Here is a 21,286-nt window from a genome sequence, read left to right on the forward strand (position 1 = left end):
CATGAAAGAACAATTAAAAAAATCAGAGAGGTGGTCCCGACATGGTGACCTCCTACTGTTCTGCATCACGTTCTGGTTTTATCGTGAGTTTTGTCTCCTGCATCTCCACTGCCGACTGGATTTTGTACCAGAAAGTTAGCAAATTCCCTCTTCTGTTGTATCTCTGTTCCTCTCCCCACTCCCATTTTGGCTGTGGTGCAAAGGTTTGGATCCCAGTCCTTCTCTGCTGAAGAATTCATGCCACGCTTTCCAGGAGAGATCTGCTCACACTGGGTGGCATGTGGGCTCAGTTGGGTGATCGACACGGGGAGAGGATGTGAGTGAAGAGCAGACGGCTGGGCGAGGCAGTGGTGAAATTCTGTACAACTTGGAGATGGACATTCAACTCCTGTTCCAAACCAATTACGTCACTGTTAACCATAATTGTTTGCAAGAGTGGGCACATTCTTAGCTGAACTGTGGTTAGCTGCAGTGGTTAGCGCTGCTGCCTCACAGCTCCAGGGATCCGCGTTCGATTCCCAGCTTGGCTCACTGTGTGGAATTTGCATGTTGATTAATTGATTTGATTTATTATTGTCACACGTATTAGAATACGGTATTGTTTCTTGCACACTTTACAGACAAAGCATTCCGTTCATAGAGAAGGAAAGGAGAGAGTGCAGAATGTGGTATTAGAGTTCTAGTGAGGGTGCAGAGAAAGGTCAACTTAATGCAAGGTAGGTCTATTCAAAAGTCTGACAGCAGCAGGGAAGAAGCTGTTCTTGAGTCGGTTGGTACCTGTCCTCAGCACTTTTGTATTATTTTCTTGATGAAAGAAGTTGGAAGAGAGAATTTCCGGTGTGCGTGGTGTCCTTAATTATGCTGACTGCTTTTCTGAGGCAGCAGGAAGTGCAGACAGAGTCAATGGATGAGAGGCTGGTTTGCGTGATGGATTGGGCTTCATTCACGGCCCTTTGTGAATAATTGAGGTCTTGGACAGAGCAGGAGCCATACCAAGTGTGATACAACCAGAAGGAATGCTTTCTATGGTGCATCTGTGAGAGTCACAGCTGACATGCCAAATTTCCTTAGTCTTCTGAAAACGTAGAAGCATTGGTGGGCTTTCTTAACAATAGTGTCAGCATGGGGGGATCAGGACAGGTTGTTGGTGATCTGGACATCTAAAAACTTGAAGCTCTCGACCATTTCCACTTCATCCCCATTGATGTAGACAGGGGCATGTTCTCCTTTATGCTTCCTGAAGTCGATGACAATCTCCTTCATTCTGTTGACATTGAGGGAGAGATTATTGTCATCGCACCAGTTCACCAGATTCTCTATCTCATCCCCCTGTCTCATCACACAAAGAACAAAGAACAAAGAATAACCCAGCACGGGAAACAGGCCCTTCGGCCCAACGAGCCCGCGCCGCCGCATCACCCTACACCTATTCTACCCTGCGTGTCTACAAATGGAACCCCTAACTTAGCCAGATTCAGGGGAGAATAGTGTCAATTTGGTAAAAACCAATCAGCCTAAGAGCACATCTTTGGGGTGTGGGAGGAAACCGGAGCGCCCGGAGGAAACCCACGCAACCACAGGGAGAATGCACAAACTCCCACAGACACAGGCCCAAATCCATGTATCTGCACAGCTAGCAGTGCTAGTCACTGAGCTGTTGCGGCGCCCGTCTACCGGTCCAGGATCAAGCACACACACCGACACGAAGTACTAGGCCACTCCCGGAACCTCCAAGAGCAGCCCACGCACGACCCACCGTGTGCATGCCCCTCGTTTGACAATGAGGTGGACCTCCACCTGCGGAATAAAAAGACAAAAACGTTAATTTACAGGTCTGCATTTCTGGTGTCTCCCGAGGTTCTGACCTTATCTAATAGCCCCTACCATAACCCTCCATCCTCGTTTCACTCATGTGTCTATCTAACTGAACCTTAAACGAGTCCAACGTTCCTGCCTCCACCACCCTACTCGGTAGCGCGTTCCATACCCCCACAACTCTCTGCGTAAAGAACCTTCCTCTCACATCCAATTTATACCTCTCCCCCCTCACCCTTAAATCATGACCTCTCGTATTTGTACCCAGTCTAGGGAGCAGTCTCTCACTATTGACTCTATCTATTCCCTTCAGTATCTTATATACCTCTATCATGTCCCCCCTCAATCTCCGTCTTTCCAAGGAGAAAAGTCCCAGTTTCTCCAACCTTTCCTCGTAACCCAGCCCCTCCATGCCAGGCAACATCCTGGTAAACCTCCTCTGAACCCTTTCCAGAGACTCCACGTCCTTCCGGTAGTAAGGTGACCAGAACTGGACGCAGTACTGCAAATGCGGTCTAACCAACGTTCTATACAACTGAAGCATTAGACGGCAGCTTTTATACTCTATACCCCTTCCTATAAAGGCTAGCATTCCATAAGCCTTCCTAACAACCTTCTCCACTTGTGTCGCAACCTTCATGGATTTGTGAACCTGCACTCCCAGGTCCCTCTGTATTTCTATACTCCTAATCTGTCTACCTTTTATCTCATAGCTCCTCTCTGCATTATTCCTTCCAAAATGCATCACCTCACATTTGTCAGGATTAAATTCCATCTGCCACCTATCTGCCCAATGCACCAACCTATCTATATCCTGTTGTATCACCTGACATTCCAATTCAGTACCCACCAACCCTGCCATCTTGGTGTCATCCGCAAACTTGCTGATCACACCACCTACGCTCTCTTCCAAGTCATTTATGTATACTACAAAGAGGAGAGGTCCCAGTACTGAGCCCTGCGGCACACCACTGGTCACTGGCCTCCAGCCCGAAAAGGTCCCCTCCACAACTACCCTCTGTCTCCTATTACCCAGCCAGTTCTCAATCCACCTAGCTACCTGACCTCGTATCCCATGCGCCTTAACCTTTTCTACCAGCCTACCATGAGGGACTCTGTCAAACGCCTTACTGAAATCCATATAGATGACATCAACGGCTCTTCCATCATCAACCGTTTTTGTCACCTCCTCAAAGAATTCCACAAGCTTCGTAAGGCAAGACCTCCCTCTAACAAAGCCATGTTGCGTATCCCTAATCAGATCGCAACGCTCCAAATGCTCATACATCCTACCCCTAAGTACTTTTTCCATTAATTTCCCTACCACCGATGTCAAACTCACCGGTCTATAATTCCCAGGGTTATCCCTACTACCTTTTTTGAACAGCGGCACCACATTTGCTACCCTCCAGTCTTCTGGGACCTCACCTGTGTCCAAAGAAGAGACAAAGATTTGCGCCAGAAGCCCAGCAATTTCATCTTTCACCTCCCTAAGCAGCCTGGGATAAATACCATCAGGCCCCGGAGCTTTATCCGTCCTTACGCTACCTAAAAGCCCTAGCACTTCCTCCCTCGTAATAGATATTTCCTGCAACTGATCCTCAGCTCCCTCCAAGAGACCGCACGATTCCGAACCCCTCTCCTTCGTGAATACTGACACAAAGTATTCATTCAGGAGCTCCCCCATTCCCTCCGACTCAATACATAACTCCCCTCTTTTGTCCCTAAGAGGACCAATTTTCCCTCTAACTACTCTCTTGCTCCTAATATAGGAATAAAATGCCTTTGGATTTTCCTTAATCCTACCAGCCAAAGCCATTTCATGCCCTCTCTTCGCCTTTCTAATTCCCCTTTTTAGCTCCCTCTTACTCTCTCTATATTCCTCCAGCGCGCTCTCTGTACCCAGTTGTTTCGACCTAACATACGCCTCCCTCTTCTTTCTGACCAAGTCTTCAATACCCCCTGTAATCCACGGCTCTCTAATCCTACCTTTCCCATCCTTCCGCTTAACCGGAACATACCTCCCCTGCAACCATTTCATTTTGCCCTTAAAAGCCTCCCACTCATTGTTTGAGATGCAACCCAGTATGGTGGTGTCGTCAGCAAACTTGACAATCGAATTGGAGGAGAACTTGACCGCACAGTCAGAGGTGTATAAGGAGGTGTGTAAGGGACTGCTGAGTGTTTGAGGTTAAGGGTTGGCCACAGTGTCTCTCTGATGGTGTCACTGTGCAGTGTGAGGTTGGCAGGACTGGCTCATTGCCAATATGATTCAGTGGGTGGAGGCCAGAAGCAATGATTTGGGCTCCAGCTGCCACTTGCCCCACCCTTTTCTTCCTTGATTTGTGAATACTGCCGAGAAGAGACACACTCGGGGAGATACCCTGCCAAATCTGATTGGACATATTCCCAGAGGCTTCAACAGGTCAGAACCAGCCTTCAAGCGCCCCACCCACTGGAACAGCCTATCCTTCCTTTACCTGAATAGAGAATAATTACTTCAGAGAAAATGTAATTTTTGTCAAGCCTGCACCCTAGGGGGCAGTTGAGAGGCAATGACATTGCTGTGGCTCTGGAGTCATATGTAGGCCAGACCGGGTAAGGATGGCAGATTTCCTTCCCTAAACGACATGAGTGACCCAGATGGGTTTTTCCAATAATCCACAATGGTTTCATAGTCATCAGTAGATTCTTAATTCCAGATTTTGTTTTATTGAATACAAATTCCACCATCTGCCGTGGCGGGATTCGAACCCTGGTCCCTAGAACATTAACTGAGTTTCAGGATTAATAATCTAGCAATAATGCCACCAGGCCATCAGCTCCCCTATTTTCTCCATCAATATGGTTTCATTATTTTGATGACCATCTCAGATTTATTACGCTGCCCGTTTAATATTCCTGGATTACGGACATTGCTTTGTGATGTCGACACGACTAAAGGAGAAGTTTAATTTCTCATCTAAATGGCGGCAACTTTAAAAAGGTGTCCCTGTTATTTTCCTTCCTCTGGTGTTTGTTTCTTTGTCTGGCCGTTGTGGTTCCGGGTGATGTGTCACATGACTTCCCGCAGAGTCTGGGTCAATCCCGATGCGGACGGGCATTCCCGTCACTCGCCCAGTTTCCGGCAGGTGGTCAGGGCTAAAATCGGGTGAAAATTGGACCACGACATACAAGGAATGGGCTCGATAAATGGCTGGCTTGGAAGAGGATTGAGGGATGAGAGGGATAATGCTGGACATAATGAGATTGATGGTTTCTTAGCTGCTGGAGCCTGACAGTATCAGGTCAAGTTAGACAGCTGGCTGGGGGATGAATAATGTAAAACGCAAGGTTCCATAAACAGGATACCGTTCTCCTCGAATCATCCTCAGGGGATTAATTTAGTTGGGTAGAATCCATGATGGAACAGATTGCACAGACGTAGCGAGCTGAATGTTGACTTTATGATTGACGTCTCTTTATTAATCATCAGGCTTTAGCACCAAGCCCAGCCGTGGCTCAGTGTCCAGCATTCTCCACTTGGAGAGTTGGCTTTCGGTGATCTTCCTGTTTGTTTCACTGGTCCCACTGCACTGGTACCGCCCCCTGCCCTCCACCCAGGCAGTCCTTGCAAAGCACAGGCGTCACGCCATCACCCCAACTCCATTCTCCCACCTCTCCACCCCACAGCCCTGGTACCCCCCCTGCTGTCAAAATCCTCACCCTCTCACAGCATAGGTATCACCCCACTCTTACCCCTCACCAGGTCTCACAGCCCTGGCAACACCCAAACCTCATCCCCTATCTCCCAACCTCATAGTCCTGGCTGCACTCCCCTATCCCACTCTGATAGACTCCCAAGCCGGAGTGACCTTTGATCTTCTCTGCTAGAGTTGTCCAGTCTGGCTTGAGCGGGAAATCTGGGCTGTTTGCCCACAGCACAGCACTGTGGGAGTGCTGCACTGTCAGAGGTACTGTCTTTCAGATGAGACCTTATGACCTTAAGCCATGACCCTGCTTGCCCAGTTGGGTTCGTATGACAGTCCCCGCAGCGACTATTCTGTAGGGGAGCTGGAGAATTCTCCTGGGTGCTGCAGACAATAATTGTCCCTCAGTCCGCTCACCGTTATGATGCTGTTGGTGGGAGCAGCAGTGATTGGTTATTGTGTTCCCCACATTGCAACACTTCAGAAAGACATCATTGGCTGTAAAAGCACTTTGGGACATAACGAGGTTGTGAAAAGTCCCAGATAAATTTTGGGGAGATGGTGGTTATTATTAATCCAGAAACACAGCTAATGTTCTGAAGACCTGGGTTCGAATCCTGCCATGGTAGATGGTGGAATTTGAATTCAGTAAAAAAATGTCTGGAATTAAGAATCTACTGATGACCATGAAAGCATTGTCGATTGTCAGAAAAAACCCATCTGGTTCATTAATGTCCTTTGGGAAGGAAATCTGCCGTCCTTACCCGATCTGGCCTAGAGGTGATTCCAGACCCACAGCAATGTGGTTGACTCTTAAATGCCCTCAGGCAACTTGGGCAATAAATACTGGCCAGCCAGCGACACCCATGTCCCACGAATGAATAAAAAATGAATAAAGGCCTAAATGTTCTTCCTTTTGTTAAATGGGAGAGGGGGTGAGTGCAGCAGATGGGAGTCAGTTCCTGGCATTTACTTTCATATGGTTCATGTTGTGTGTTACACAAGAACACCAGCATTTACTGTGTTCACACGACGTTATACTCTGCACACCAGTTTGAAAGATTATTCCATTTATTCAAGGGTCTGCATGTCGATATCACAGTGTCACTGCTGAGATACGAATAGATTTACATCTGCAATGGCTGTGGGTGCTTTAAGGTCTCTCAGTTATGTTAATGTGGAACTGGTGTCTGGTTAAATAGAGCCATTGCTGCAGTCATTGAAACCTCGAGTATCATTTACAGAAGCTGTGATAATGGAACTCTCTCCGGGTGTTTGAGGAAGCTCTGTCTGCTTTCATTTATTCTGCTGTTTAACAGTTGGTAGCAGCTCCTTTGTGACTCGGGATCAGAAAATCTTCCATCTGTGACATTTTAACCAGTGGAATTAATTCACATTTATATATGTACGTGTTTTCATTTAATGGATGTGGGTGTCGCCGCCAGCATTCATTGCCCATTTCTAATTGCCCCTTCAGGAGGTGTTGGTGAGCTGCCTTCTTGAACCACTGCAGTCCATGTGGTGTAGGTACACCCACAGTGCTGTTAGGTAGGGATTTTCAGGATTTTGATCCAGCAACAGTGAAGGAACGGCCGACATACTTCCAAGTCAAGGTGGTGAGTAACTTGGAGCGGATCTTCCAGGTGGTGGTATTCCCAGGTATCTGCTGCTCTTCTCCTTCTTGTAGGTAGCGGTTGTGGTTTGGAAGGTGCTGTTGAAGGTGAGTTTCTGAAGTGCATCTTGTAGATGGTGCACACGACTCTCACTGGTGGCGGAGGAAATCAATGTTTGTGGAAGGGATAACAATCAAGCGGGCTGCTTTGCACTGGATGTTCATCGAATCATAGGAACCCTACAGTTCAGAAGGAGCCATTCAGCCCATCGAGTCTGCACTGACAACAGTCCCACCACAGGCCCTATCCCCACAACCGCAGACATTTACCCCCACTGATCCCTCTAGCCCGGGATACTAAGGGGCAATTTAGCAATTTAGCCAATCAACCTGACCCACACATCATGTTGTTAAGCTCCTTGAGTATTGTTGGAGCTGTGCTCATCCAGGCAAATGGGGAGTATTCCATCACACTCCTGACTTGGGCCTTGTAGATGGTGGACAGGCTTTGGAGAGTCAGGAGGTGAGTTACTCACTGCAGGATTCCCAGCCTCTGATGTGCTCTGGTAGCCACAGTATTTATATGGCTAGTCTAGTTCAGTTTCTGGTCAATGATAACCCCTAAGATGTTGATAGCAAGGGATTCAGTGATCATAATGCCATCGAATGTCATGGGGAGATGGTTAAATTCTTTCTTGTTGGAGATGGTAATTGCCTGGCACTTATGTGGCACCAATGTTACTTGTCACTTGTTATCCAAGTCTGAATGTTGTCCAGGTCTTGCTGCATTTGAACATAAGAACATAAGAAATAGGAGCAGGAGTAGGCCATCTAGCCCTTCGAGCCTGCCCCGCCATTCAATAAGATCATGGCTGATCTGTTGTGGCTCAGTTCCACTTTCCCGCCCTCTCCCCATAACCCTTAATCCCCTCTCTTATCAAGAACCCATCAACCCGCTTCTTAAAAATATTTAGCGAGGCAGCCTCCACCACTTCAACGGGCAGAGAATTCCAGAGATTCACCACCCTTTGAGTGAAGAAGTTCCTCCTCAACTCTGTTCTAAACCGCCTCCCCTTTATCTTGAGGCTGTGCCCCCTAGTCCTACTGTCTTTTTTGAGCAGGAAGAGTCTCTCCACCTCTATCCTATCCATCCCATTCATCATCTTATACGTCTCAATGAGATCTCCCCTCATTCTTCTAAACTCTAACGAGTACAAGCCTAGTTTATTCAGCCTCTCCTCATAGCTCAAACACGGACTGCTTCAGCATCTGAGGAGCTGCAAATGTTGCTGAACATTGTGCAATCCCATGGCATCACTGACATATCTAAGTTGTAAAAGAGTGAACAGGAAGGTCCCTTGTGAGGGGTTGTGGGTTTTAAACAGACAGAAAAGACTTGATTTGCACATGTAGATTCAAAGTAACATTCAACAGGTTTTATTGAAGAGCTGCTCTCTGAACTGCACCCAAATACAAAACCGAAAGTAAAACAGCAACCTCTGCAAACATCCTAAATCAAATCATGTAATTAGCTCTTAAAACAACCTGCAACCCTTTTAAATATATAACACAAGTTATTTTTAAAGTCTCTATAGCCTTTTCAGGCAGTGAGTTCCTGATATCCATTTCCCTCAGGAAAGATTTCCCCTTGAACTTCCTCTATACCTCCTCCCTTTCACAATAAACCTATGCCCTCTGGTTAACGACCCCTCAACCAAGGGAAAAAGGATCTTCCTATCTAGATAATTTTATCCACTTCAATTAAATTTCCTCTCAGCCTCCTCTGTTACAAAGAAAACAATCCCATTTTATCCTATCTTCCCTTGGGACTAAAATTTTCCAATCCAGGTAATTCTCCTCTGTATCGAAGTGGTGGAGGCTGCCTCGCTAAATATTTTTAAGACGCGGGTTGATGGGTTTTTGATAAGAGAGGGGATTAAGGGTTATGGGGAGAAAGCGGGAAAGTGGAACTGAGCAGCGACAGATCAGCCATGATCTTATTGAATGGCGGGGCAGGCTCGAAGGGCTAGATGGCCTACTCCTGCTCCTATTTCTTATGTTCTTATGTATTCTCTATGGGATTATCCCTTTGGTATAGTAACCAAAACTGCCCACAGTACTCCAGCATGGCGGCACAGTGGTTAGCACTGCCGCCTCACAACACTAGGGGCCCAGGTTTGATTTCTAGCTTGGGTCACTGTCTGTGCTGAGTCTGCACGTTCTCTGTGACCCCGGCTGTGACTGGAACACTACATTCTGTACTCTCTCCTTTCCTTCTCTATGAACAGTATGCTTTGTCTATGTAATGCACAAGAAACAATACATTTCGCTGTATCCCAATATATGTGACAATAATGAATCAAATAGAATCAGTAACATTCCTGCTAGGCTACCATTATCCCCCCCACCATTTAATGAGATGGGCGGCACGGCGTCAGGACGCGGGTTCGATTCCCGGCTTGGGTCACTTTCTATGTGGAGTTTGCACACGCTCCCAGTGTCTCCCCGTGCATTTCCTCTGGGCGCTCCAGTTTCCTCCCACAGTCCAAAGATGTGCAGGAAAGGTGGATTGACCATGTTAAATTGCCCCTATTGCCCCTTAGTGTCAGGGGGACTAGCTGGGGTTATGGGGAAAGGGCCTGAATGGGATTGTGGTTGGTGCAAACATGATGGGCTGAATGGCCTCTTTCTGCACTGTAGGATTCTCTGATTTTGTGAGATCATGGCTGATCTATCACCTCAACTTCAACTTTGCGCCCTTATCCCTTGTTTCAGATTTAAGCCATTAACCTTTCACAATGACTGGCAAAGGTTGGAGATGTTTGAAGATTGGAGATTTTAAACAGGGACCCTGGGCAGGGCAGGCAAGATAAAAGGAATTCCATTTCTATCGTGCCTTTGACAACCTCAGGAAGGCTCAAAGGACCTTACATCCAATGAAGTACTTTCTTTAATCAAATGTATTCATTGTCGTAATGCAGAAAACACGGCAGACAATTTGTGCACAGCAAGATTCCACAAAGAGCCATGAACTTGTAGGGGCCCTGGCAGACATATTTAAAATGTCAGTATGCACGGGAGAGGTGCCAGATGACTGGGGGGTGGGTCATGTTGTTCCGTTGTTTAAAAAAGGTTCCAAAAGAAATCCGGGAAATTACAGGCCAGTAAGTTTGACGTCGGTGGTTGGCAAGTTATTGGAAGATAGAGTGAATGCAAGCAGGCTTTTTCCACTGAGGCTAGGGGAGAAAAAAACCAGAGGGCATGGGTTAAGAGTGACAGGAGAAAAGTTTAAAGGGAATATTAGGGGGGGCTTCTTCACGCAGAGAGTGGTGGGAGTGTGGAATGAGCTGCCGGATAAAGTGGTAAATGCGAGGTCACTTTTAACATTTAAGAAAAGCTTGGACAAGTACATGGATGAGAGGGGGTGTGGAGGGATATGGTTCAAGTGCAGGTCAGTGGGACTAGGCAAAATATGGTTCAGCACAGACAAGAAGGGCCAAAAGGCCTGTTTCTGAGCTGTAATTTTCTATAGTTTCTATGGTTTAATAATGAGCAGATATTTGGACTTTTAGTGCTGTCAATTGAGGGATAAATATAGGCCCAGGACACCAGGAAGATTCACCCTGGTCTTCTAGCTGTAAGATCTTGTATATCTATCCAAGAAGGCAGGCAGAGCCACGATTTAATATTTTTCACCAAGAGACAGCACCAAGGCAATGCAGCACTCCCTCAGTACCGGGAGCTGAGGGTGTCAGCACAGGGGCCGGATTCTCTGATCTCGTCCATGCCCCTTCCATTGCCAGTGAGAGTGGAGAATTTGGCTCTCCGGATAAAATCCCATTTACCACAGCAGCACTGGAGAATCCCAGCCATGAACGAGAACGGAGAGTTTCAGCACAAATTTCTGGGCTTGTGTCTCTGGAGCATCGCTTGACCCCAAGACCTCAGCCTCCTTACTGGCGGTGGAGGGGCGACAGAGGAGATTCACTAGATTGTTCCAGAGCTGAGAGGGTTGGCTTATGAGGAGAGACTGAGTAGACTGGGGCTATACTCACTGGAACTCAGAAGAATGAGGGGAGATCTTATAGAAACATACAAGACTGTGAAGAGAATAGATAAGATTGGGAGTTTGTTTCCACTGGCGGGTGAATCTAGAACTAGGGGGCATGGTCTCAAAATAAGGGAGAGCAGATTTAGGACTGAGTTGAGGAGGAACTTCTTCACCCAAAGGGTTGTGAATCTGTGGAATTCTCTGCCCAGTGAAGGACTTGAGGCTACCTCATTGAATGTTTTTAAGGCAAAGATAGATCGATTTTTGAACAGTAAAGAAATTAAGGGTTCTGGTGAGCGGGCGGGTAAGTGAAACTCAGTCCATGAAAAGATCAGCCATGATCTTATTGAATGGCGGTGCAGGCTCGAGGGGCCAGATGGTCTACTCCCCTCCTAGTTCTTACGACCTTCCACCTCAAGGGGTGAAGTGTTACCCGCTGACTCAAGGCTGACCCAACAGAGATGGTGACAAGTTTACGACTCGGCAACGTGGTGTACAGGGTGGCACAGTGTTTTTATTGTTCAAATCTCTTCTCTTCAGCAGGAACCGGTTCCCACGCCAGGTGCCGATGGGACGTGGGACGTTGAAGGTTGATGATCTAATTCGAGGCAAAAGGCAAATTTTTGGTGAGTTCTTTTTGTTTTAATCATTTGTGGGACATGGGCATCACTGGCTGGCCAGCATTTATTGCACATCCCTAGTTGCAATTGTTCAGAGGGCAGCTGAGAGTCAACCACATTGCTGTGGTTCTGGAGTCACATGTAGGCCAGACCGGGTAAGGATGGCAGATTTGCTTCCCTAAAGGACATTCGTAAACTAGTTGGGTTTATTTTTTGACAATGGCTTCACAGTCACGAGTAGATTCTTAATTCCAGATATTTTGTATTGAATTCAACTTCCACCATCTGCCATGATGGATTCGAACCCAGATCCCTAGAGCATTAGCTGACATTCTAGATTCATAATCTAGCAATAAAACCACTGGGCCATCGCTTCCCTTTACTTTCTGCCGGAGTCTCAGAGCTGGGGTTTTACAACAGGATTGGGTGTATTTGAATCACATCAGTGACTGGAGTGTCTGCTGGAAGTATAAAGGACAGGAAGGAAAGAGTGAGCTTAGCCCTGGCTCATGCCCAGGCCTGGGAAATGGTTCAGAGCTGGCCTGCTTTGCTGTCATTTCTTTCTTGGCTACAGCTTTAGATAGTCACTGGGCCTTCTAAATAGAGCGTGTGCCAAAATCCCAGGCGATAAGCTGCCAGGTGAATAATATTCAATCTGCTTCTCATTTGCCAAACAGCCTGGCAGAACCTGATCAAATCGCTCAGCAAAAAGGAACTGGGTTTTGGTGCAAAATGTGACAAAGAATCGTAGAATCTTTACAGAAAAAGGCCATTCGATCCTTTGTGCCTCTGCCAGCCCTCTGAAAAAGTCCCAGTCTCTTCCCTTTGATTTGATTTGTTATTGTCACATGTACTGGGACACAGTGAACAATATTGTTTCTTGCTGCTGAACAGATAAAGCATACCATTCATAGCGAAGGAAAGTAGAGAGTGCAGAAATTTTATTTATTTATTAGTAATAAGTAAGGCTTACATTAACACTGCAACGAAGTTACTGTGAAATTCCCCCAGTCGCCACACTCCGGTGCCTGTTCAGGTGAATGCACCCTAACCAGCACGTCCTTCAGAATGTAGAAGGAAACTGGAGCACCCGGAGGAAACCCACACAGACATAGGGAGAACATGCAAACACCACACAGACAGTGACCCAAGCCGGGTCCCTGGTGCTGTGAAGCAGCATGCTAACCATTGTGCTACCGTGCCACCCGAATGGTAGTATGTGATATTACAGTTATAGCGAGGGTGTAGAGAAAGATCAACTTGGTGCGAGGTAGGTCAATGACAGCAGGGAAGAAGCTGTTCTTGAGTCGGTTGGTACATGACCTCAGACTTTGTGTCTTTGTCCTGAAGGAAGAAGGTGGAAGAGAGAATGTCCGGGGTGCGTGGGGTCCTAAATTATGCTGGCTGCTTTTTCGAGGCAGCGGGAAATGTAGACAGAATCAATGGGTGCGAGAGCCCAGAGCTTCCTCACTTCCCCAAAGCCCTGCAAATATTTATCCTTCAAGTATTCATCCAATTCCCATCTGGAAATTACTAATGAACTAATTACATTGTCTTTTCAGGCAGCATATTCCAGATCATTCTAACTGACTTCCAACAGTGAATTATGTCTTGCCAATAAAGCTTGAAGGATTTTTTCAGGGTAGTGTTTTACTAATCATTTTTTAAAATTTATTTGCCATGGGGGTTGTGTAGCGTAGGTACACCCACAGTGCTATTAGGGAGGGAGTTCCAGAGTTTTGATCCAGTGGCACTGAAGGAACTGTGATATATTTCCAAGTCAGGGTGGTATGTGGGCTTGGGAAGGTATTTGCAGGTGGTGGAGTTCCCATGCATCTACTGCCCTTGTGCTTTTAGGTGGTAAAAGACACAGGTTTGGAAAATGCTGTCGAAGGAGCCTTGATGAGTTACTTCAGTGCATCTTACAGATGGTCCGCATTGCTGCCACTGTGTGCCAGTGGTGGAGGGAGTGAGTGTTTAAGGTGGTGAAGGGTAATCAAGCAGGGTTGCTTTCTCCTGGATGATGTCAAACTTCATAGAGTCATTGAGGTTTACACTATGGAAACAGGTTCTTCGGCCCAACTTATCCATGCCGCCCTTTTTTAATCGTTAAGTTAGTACCAATTGCCCATGTTTGGCCCATATCCCTCTAAACTTATCTTACCCCTGTAACTGTCTAAATGTTTTTTAAAAGACAAAATTGTACATGCCTTTACTACTACCTCTGGCAGCTTGTTCCAGACACTCACCACCCTCTGTGTGAAAGAATTGCCCCTCTGGACACTTTTGTATCTCTTCCCTCTCACCTTAAACCTATGCCTTCTAGTTTTAGACTCCCCTACCTTTGGGAAAAGATATTGACTATCTAGCTGATCTATGCCCCTCATCATTTTATAAGTCTCTGTAAGATCTATAAAATAATAAGAAAAAGGTGCCAGTCTATCCTGCCTCTCCTTATAACTCAAACCATCAAGTCCTGGTAGCATCCTAGTAAATGTTTTCTGCACTCTTCCTCGTTTAATAATCTCCTTTCTATAATAAGGCGACCAGAACTGCACACAGTATTCCAAGTGTGGCCTTACTAATGTCTTGTACAATTTCAACTAGATGTCCCAACTCCTGTATTCAATATTCTGACCAATGCAACCAAGCATGCTGATTGCCTGCTTCACCACTCTGTCCACCTGCGACTCCACTTTTAAGGAGCTATGAGCCCGTATCCCTAGATCTCTTTGTTCTATAACTCTCCCCAGTGCCCTACCATTAACTGAGTAAGTCCTGCCCTGGTTCAATCTACGAACATGCATCACCTCGCATTTATCAAAGTTAAACTCCATCTGCCATTCATCAGTCCACTGGCCCAATTGATCCAGATCCCATTGCAATCCTTTTTCACTGTCCACATGCCACTAATTTTGGTGTCATCTGCAAACTTACTAATCATGCTTATTAAATTCTCATCCAAATCATTAATATAAATGACAAATAACAGTGGACCCAGCACTGATCCCTGGGGCCCACTGCTGGGCACAGGCCTCCAGTTTGAAAAACAACCCTCTACAACCACCCTGTCTTCTATCATCAAGCCAATGTTGTATCCATTTGGCTACCTCACCCTGGATCCCGTGAGATTTAATCTCATGCAACAGCCTACCATGTGGTACCTTGTCAAAGGCCTTGCTAAAGTCCATGTAGACATCATCAACTACACTGCCCTCATCTACCGTCTTGTTTACCCCTTCAAAAAACTCCGTTAGATTTGTGACACATGATTTTCCACTCACAAAACCATGCTGACTGTCTATAATCAGTCCTTGCATCTCTAAATGCCTGTAGATCCTGTCTCTCAAAATACCTTCCAACAGCTTACCCACCGTAGAGGTGAGGCTCACTGACCTGTAGTTCCCAGGATTTTCCTTTCAGCCCTTTTTAAACAAAGGCACAACATTCAACATTCAAGACACAACAAAGGCCACCCTCCAATCTTCAGGCACTTACCTGTGACTATCGATGATTCAAATATCTCTGCCAGGGGACCTGCAATTTCCTCCCTAGCCTTCCACAATGTCCTGGGATACACTTCATCAGTCCCAGGGATTTATCTACCTTGATCTACCTTTAAGACTTCCAGCACCTCCTTCTCTGATATATGTACACTCCTCAAGACATCACTATTTATTTCCCCAAGTTCCCTAACATCCATGCTTTTCTCAACAGTGAATACTGATGAGAAATATTCATTTAGGATCTCACCCATCTCTTGTGGATCTGCACAACGCATCTTGAGTGTTGTTGTAGCTGCACCCATCCAGACAGGTCGACAGTATTTATTGCCCTCCTGACTTGTGTCTTGTAGATGGTGGGCAGGTCATGTGTCACAGTATAGACACACTCCTAACTCCACTGAGGACTGTGTGAACTCCTGACAAAGCTGAAAAACCAGATTAAAAACTCTGGTCAATTGTGAGGAACAGAGAGATGGGAAGCTCCTCTCGGATCACCCCCTCCCACAACCCTCCCCCCCACTCCCTCAGGCGATCACAGCTACTCTGGGGCTACTCCTCTGCTCAGTATCTGCCTCATTACCAGACCACAACTCTCTAATGAATTCATTTTCCCGATTTGCTATGAACTAACTCCTTCCCGGTTATGGATCTTACACCATAACCGCTAGATTGCCATATCCAAGTTCAGACGAGAGGGGAGGATGAGGTATAGGTACGCGATCCCTGAGCTCTGGAATTCCCTCCCTAAATGTCTTCACTTTTCTTGACTCCTAAAATGTCCCTTAAGACCTCCCACTTTGACCATCTGTCTTCCATCAGCACTACACTGGAGTCAACCCTGACTTTATGCTCAGGTCTCTGGAGTGGGGACTTGAACCCACGACTGTCTGCCTTTAGGCCAGAGAATTACAGAGTGAGTTTGTTCTTTCAATCAGTTTGTCTTATTTTACTTCTGTCTTTCTTTCAAACGCAATTATGTAGAATGAGAGTAAATGGGGATGCAGCGATTGGGGGATTTGCAGCGATTTAGGGGATACGCAGTAAAACTGGGGGATATGCAGGGATGTGGGGGGATATGCAGCAATATGGGAATATGCAATGGTCTGGGCAATGCAGCAATCTGGGGGAATATGAAGCGATCTGGGGGATATGCAAGGATGTGGGGGATATGCAAGGGTCTGTGGAGACAGCAACATTGCAGTGATGTGACTGGGGTAGAGGCCAAGGTTGATGCTTTGGGTACAAATCCAGCCACAACAGCTGGTGGAATTTAAATCCAATTAACAAATTTAGAATTGTAAAAACTCATCTGGTCCGTTAATGTCCTTTTGGGAAAAACATCTACCATCCTTACATGATCTGGTTTACAGGTAATTTCAGAGGAGAAACGTGTGTCAATGGTCCAGCAAGCCACCCAGTTCAGAGGGGAATCAGGGACGAACAACAAATGCCGGCCTTGCCAGCGATGCCCACATTCCATGGAAGAATAAAATAACAAGGGTTCTACACAGTGGAAATATAACTAAGGGAATTTGACCTATTATGATTCAACACAATTAGGAACTAGTTTTCAATCCACAGTCGTTCTATTACAGTCATGAGGAGGAGATGGCCTAGTGGTATTATCGCTAGAATATTAATCCAGAAACTCAGGTAATGTTCTGGGGAACAGGGCTCAAATCCCATCACAGGAGATGGTGGAATTTGAATTCGATAAAAAATATCTGGAATTAAGAATCGACCAGGTTTCTGCATGTCCTCCAGATCACTGCATATCCCCCAGATCGCTGCATCCCCACTTACTCTCATTCTACAGAATTATGATTGAAAGAAAGACAGAAACAAAGTAAGACAAACTGACTGAAAGAACAATCTCACTCTGTGACTCTCTGGCCTGAAGGCAGACGATGGTATATTCATGTCCCCACTCCAGGGACCTGAGCATAAAGTCAAGATCGATTGTTGGAAAAACTCACCAAGTTCACTAATGTCCTTTAGGGAAGGAGATCTTACCTGGTCTGGCCTACATGTGACTCCAGAGCCACAGCAATGCGGTTCACTCTCAACTGCCCTCCAGGGACAAGTAGGGATGGGCAGCCAGCGACATGCCACGAATGAATAAAAAGCCTACATGAATGTCTGTTGGCTTATCTGCAATTATTTTAATACTTTAATACCTGCCCATATAAGTAACAGAGTCAAGGTAGTGTTGCTTTGACTCCAAGGCTGTTTAAAAATTAATTAGCACATGATTTCAGGGAAAGTATTTAAGAGTTGCAGAGCCTTTAGAAACACCACATCCACAAGAAAAGCCATTAATTACACAGAAACTGTCAAAGTGCTAATTGTAAGCTGCTGCCTCCTGAGCTTGGAAGAGGAAAGACATTCTGACAGTGGTGTGGGAGGTGTGGAGAGAGAATCTGTGCCATCAGAGACTGTGCTTTGCTGTGTGTTCCCCGATCTGTGTGAAACCAGCTCCGGAATTGCAGACTAATTTGCGAGTCTTCTATCTGTTAGGGTAACAGGTTTCTCAAGGAAGAGCAGACAGTGGCTGCCCAATGACCCACAATGGCTCCCGGTCCCTGAATATTTCTATTTTAAAATTTTCAAAATCTCTGCGCTTCCCAAATTCCGGCCTCTCCCATTTTCCTTGCACTGTCATTGGTGGCCATACCCTTCAGCTGCTTGGACCCTAAGCTCTGGAACTCCCTCCATAAACCTCTCCCACCTCTATCTCTCCTTTTAAGATGCTCCTTAAAACCTCCCTACCTGGTCCCAATACCTTCCTCTTGGGAAAGCCCTTTTGCAAATCTCTGAGGCATCCTCCAATTCAAGGCCAAGGGAGGTCCACTCTGAAACCATTAAAAATCCTTAGCCTTTCTTTCCCCACACAAGGAGTTTTTGTAACACCAGGAAGCATAACTCCTCATTGCATGCTGACTGGTGCATTTCAAGGGGAAAGTATTTTTTCAAGGCAAGGAAGTGCAAGGAAGGCAGCCTTGCTGGGACAGCCCACATCCCAAACAGAAAGATGTGCAAAAAAATCCTTAAAGAGTCATTAGACAATTTCAAAACTAACTTCAATATGAAACATAGGGACTTAGTACAGAGAGATTTAAATTTCTACAGTGCTTTTCACACTCTGAGGACATCCCCAAGTGCTTTATAGCCAATTAAGTGCTTTTTAAGATGAAAGGCAGGAACCTTGGACGATGCAGAACTCCCTCAGTAATGCATTGACAGGCAGGATCAGTCTAGTGGGGTGGCACGGTGGCACAGTGGTTAGCACTGCTGCCTCACAGCACCAGGGACTGGGTTCGATTCCTGACTTGGGTCACTGTTTGTTGGACTCTGCACATTCTCCCCGTGTCTGTGTAGGTCTCCTCTGGGAGCTTTGGTTCCCTCCCACAATCCAAAGATATGCAGGTTGGGTGGATTGACCATGCCAAATTTCCCCCCTGTGTCAGGGGGACTAGCTAGGATAAATACATGGGGTTATGAGTTGTGGGGATAGGGCCTGGGTGGGATTGTGGTCAGTGCAGACTTAAAGGACCGAATGGCCTCTTTCTGCACAGTAGGACTCGATGATTCTAGTGCTGAACTATCTGGAGTGAGACTTGAAAGACTAAGCAGTGAGACAGATTTCTTTTACACGGCAAGTTGTTCTGATCTGGAAGAATGGCGGAAGCAGGTTCAATCGGAACTTTAACAGGGAATCAGCCATGATACCATTGAATGATAGAGCAGGCTGAAGGAGCCGAATAGCCTATTCCTGGGTCACAGTTTGAGGTTAAGGAGCAAACCTTTTAGGACTGAGATGAGGAGAAATTTCTTCACCCAGAGGGTGGTGAATGTGTGGAATTCACTCCCACAGAAAGTAGTTGAGGCCAAAACATTGTGTAATTCCAAAAAGAAATGAGATACTGCTCTTGGGGCTGAAGGAATCGAGGGATATGGGAGGAAGGGGGGATCAGATGTTGAATTCGATGATCAGCCATGATAATAATGAATGGTAGAACAGGCTTGAGGGACCGAATGGCCTCCTCCTGCTTCTAGTTTCTATAATTCTGTGTTCTCATTTCTTATGGTGTTTTATCTGTAAAAAGAATTATTTGCAGGGATTATGAGGGAAGTGTGGGGGTGGGAGGCAGACTGATTGGAAAGATCTTTCGGAGATCTGAATAATCTCCCTCTGTTCACAAGTTTCTGTGCGGTAGGACGGCAGATAAAAGCTCGCCCTGGCTGAGAATCAGGTGGCAAACAGGAACGTGTGGGGGCTGCAGAGAGACGCTGCACTTCTCAGTTCTGGGCACTTGTGAGGGAGGATGATGGGAGATGCACAGTGTAATGTGATTAATTACATAAGCTTAACTGCGCTTCTAATGCAAAAAATGTCTCAAGCTGTTATTATTCCCTTCATACCTAATGATAGTTGTCACCGTTCAGGCAGATGCAGTATGTCATCCCTATGAGCTAAAGCAACAGCAATGTTGTCGCTCTCCATCTATCGAGACTGTCTCATTCGCTGAATGCAATGACTCTTCATTCACAGGCTGCCTCCGGGCGACAGGGCATCAACACACAGCTGCTCGAGTGGGTTACAGCACAGAACCATAGAATCTTTACAGTGCAGAGGGAGGCTGTTCAGCCCATCAAGTCTGTATCGATTCTCTGACAGAGTATCTTAGCTAGGCTAGCTCCTCGTAACCCCACACACTTACCATGGATAATCCGGGACACTAAGGGGCAATTTAAGCATGGCCGATCCACCGAACCTTTGGGGTGTGGGAGGAAACTGGAGGAAACCCATGTAGACACGGGAAGAATGTGCAAACTCCACACAATGACCCAAGCTGGGAATTGAACCCTGGTCCCTGGCGTTGTGAGACATTAGTGCTAACCATTGTACCACTGTACCATCCCAAACAGGCCATTCAGTCCTGCACACTGACATTAATGTTCTGTATGAGCCTCCTCCCGCTTCCTCTTCATCTCCTATCAGCCAATCCTTCCAATCCTTACTCTCTCATGGATATATCCAGCTTCCCCTTAAAAGTTGCTCATCCCAACCACTACCTGTGGGAGCAGGTTCCACACTGTCACTGCTCTCTGAGTTCCCTGAATAGCTTTATTTGTTTTCATCACTTTTGGTTTCAGCCTCCCACAGAAATGAAGACTATCTGACTACAACTGTCCTGTCCAACCATCAGAGCATTTTCTCCAGGGTCCAGACAAGGTACACTAGGTAGATCCCAGGTATGGAGGGAATTTCCTTTAAGAAGTTGAGTAGATTGGGTCTCTACTCATTGGAGTTTAGAAGAATGAGAGGAGACTTCATTGAGACATGTTGGATTCCCAGGGAGCTTGACAGGGTAGACGCTGAGAGATTGTTTTCCACTGTGGGAGATACTAGGACCAGAGGGCAGAATCTCAGAGTAAGGGGGACAGAGATGAGGAGGAATTTCTTCTCTCAGAGAGCAGTGAATCTGTGGAACTTTTTTCCCGTAGACAGCTGTAGAGGTTGTTACGAATGTTCAAGGTTGAGATAAACAGGTTTTTACCAGTAAGGTAATCCAGGATTATGGGGATAAGGCGAGAAAGTGGAGTTGAGGATTGTATTGGATCAGTCATAATCTCATTGAATGGTGGAGCAGACTCGATGGGCCAAATGGCCTAATTCTGCTCCTATACGTTATGATCTTAATATTGAGACAAGCTTTATATTCCAGATTTATGAACTTAAATTCCACCAGTTGCTAGGGTTGCCATGCCCCTAGCATCTCAATCTGGGTCTTACTGAGTCCAGTGACATTTTAGTTAGAAACAATATGCAGGGTATGACAGAAAAGGCAAGGGAATGGCACTAAGTCGAGATGCTCATTTGGAGAGCCAGTACAGACAAGATGGGCCAAATGGCTTCAGTTTGCACCGTAACAGTTTAGTAATTCTCTCCATCAGGTCCTCTAATTCCCTGCTTGCAAATATGCTGCTGT

At 46.2% G+C, this 21,286-nt stretch overlaps 1 protein-coding gene across 4 annotated transcripts in view; it reads left to right on the plus strand.

Annotated features, from left to right (window-relative positions):
- The window catches only part of tmem198ab (transmembrane protein 198ab), a 106,577-nt gene that overhangs the window by 46,130 nt on the left and 39,161 nt on the right, over window positions 1–21,286 (plus strand). For 3 of the 4 annotated variants that reach the window (XM_080199567.1, XM_080199570.1, XM_080199568.1), the window contains exon 3: window positions 11,708–11,793. The gene's annotated coding sequence lies outside the window, so the exon portion shown is untranslated. The remainder of the gene's footprint in view (window positions 1–11,707; window positions 11,794–21,286) is intronic. The other variant, XM_080199569.1, reaches the window with a different exon arrangement.

The sequence above is a fragment of the Carcharhinus amblyrhynchos genome, chromosome 11, assembly GCF_965287045.1.
Source record: "Carcharhinus amblyrhynchos chromosome 11, sCarAmb.v2.hapA, whole genome shotgun sequence".
NCBI lineage: Eukaryota > Metazoa > Chordata > Chondrichthyes > Carcharhiniformes > Carcharhinidae > Carcharhinus > Carcharhinus amblyrhynchos.